Source organism: Nannospalax galili, unplaced genomic scaffold (assembly GCF_000622305.1).
Source record: "Nannospalax galili isolate Female #2095 unplaced genomic scaffold, S.galili_v1.0 scaffold1029, whole genome shotgun sequence".
Lineage (NCBI taxonomy): Eukaryota > Metazoa > Chordata > Mammalia > Rodentia > Spalacidae > Nannospalax > Nannospalax galili.
The window spans coordinates 1,450,920-1,452,176 of record NW_008359198.1 but is presented as its reverse complement, the minus strand read 5'-3'; the positions used below and the strand labels follow the sequence as shown (position 1 = coordinate 1,452,176).

The 1,257-nt window shown below is 46.7% G+C and overlaps 1 protein-coding gene across 1 annotated transcript in view; it reads left to right on the top strand.

Moving 5' to 3' along the window:
* The window catches only part of Shld1 (shieldin complex subunit 1), a gene marked incomplete at both ends in the record, with an annotated part of 6,466 nt that extends 6,043 nt beyond the window's left edge, over window positions 1–423 (top strand). The window contains 1 exon segment of the mRNA XM_008822843.2: window positions 219–423.
* Between the last annotated feature and the right edge of the window lie 834 nt (window positions 424–1,257).

Sequence of the window (1,257 nt, the reverse complement as noted above, 5' to 3'; positions counted from 1 at the left end):
ATTGACTGCATGTATGTAAGTGCACCTGTGTCATGCAATGTCTGTGGAGGTCAGAAGAGGGCATCAGATCCCCTGGACCTGGAGTTATGAATGGTTGTTAGCTGCCATGTGGGTGCTGGGAACCAAACCCCGGTCCTCTGCAACAGGACAGCAGCTGGTGCTCTTAACTGCTGAGCCATCTCTCCAGCCCCTGAAATTCCGTTTGTTGCCTCCCACAGCACATGAACTTCACCTGCATTACTTTAGCGTGCCGTATGGATGTAATAAGACAGCATGTGATTTGGATGTCTCACAGACCAACCAAAAGAACATGAACTCTGTTCACCATGCCTAGCATACCCCATCCAGAAAACAGCAGTGCTCAACCATTTCAGTTTATCAGACAAGATGCACAAACATGTTCTTATGCTTTGGAGATGTACGGTAAGAGTTTATGTGTAAAATATCAGAACGTAAGCGAATTTGAGCAGCCTCATCTGCATGTTGGTGGTTTGTGTAGACCCAAATCAACACCAGATCAGCTCGCCTTCTGTGCCTCTGCACTCAGCATGCTTGTTTATTGCTTTCCCATTTCCTTAGTCACTTCCCAGTACCTGGCTCTCTCAGACTCTACTTTCTTCCATGGTGAAATCACCTTTCCTGTGTACTGAAGAGCTCACCCACACAAGCAAGTTCACGCTGGCCGTCTGAATCATGCCCCTTTTGGCATAACCCATTCCCTCGGCAAATATGTTTGTGGGCTACAGCAGGCCAGTCTGCTTATTTGAAATTGCACCACACCAACCTCATTTTCATTGCTTTTTGCCTTGAGTCCTTGAGAACTGTGCTTCAGAGAATAATTTTTACCAAGAACTCTCCAGATCCCTCCAAGCAAATCTCCACCTGCTGCCTCTGTGGGTAGTGCACTCAAGACTCAAGATTCAGTACCCTTGCCCGCTCCCTGATTTCTTCAGCATTGGGCCTTACAGCCATGCCTGGAGCTCCCTGAATTATTTCAGGAGACTGTAATTCATGTGTATTAAAACCGTGACAGTCAGTTAAACCATTTACAAAGGAAAGGGGACAGGCCATTACTTTGGCCCAACTGTGTCTAAAAATTATAGAACACTGACATTCTAGTGACATGATTCTCTGGCACCCAGCTCAGATGTGTTGCCTATGATGGATGGGGTTTTTCATTTGCTAATAGAGCGCATAAAGGAAGGGGGTAAGGTGCGGATGGAGATGGGGGAGGGCACCTGAATAACACTTGACTCA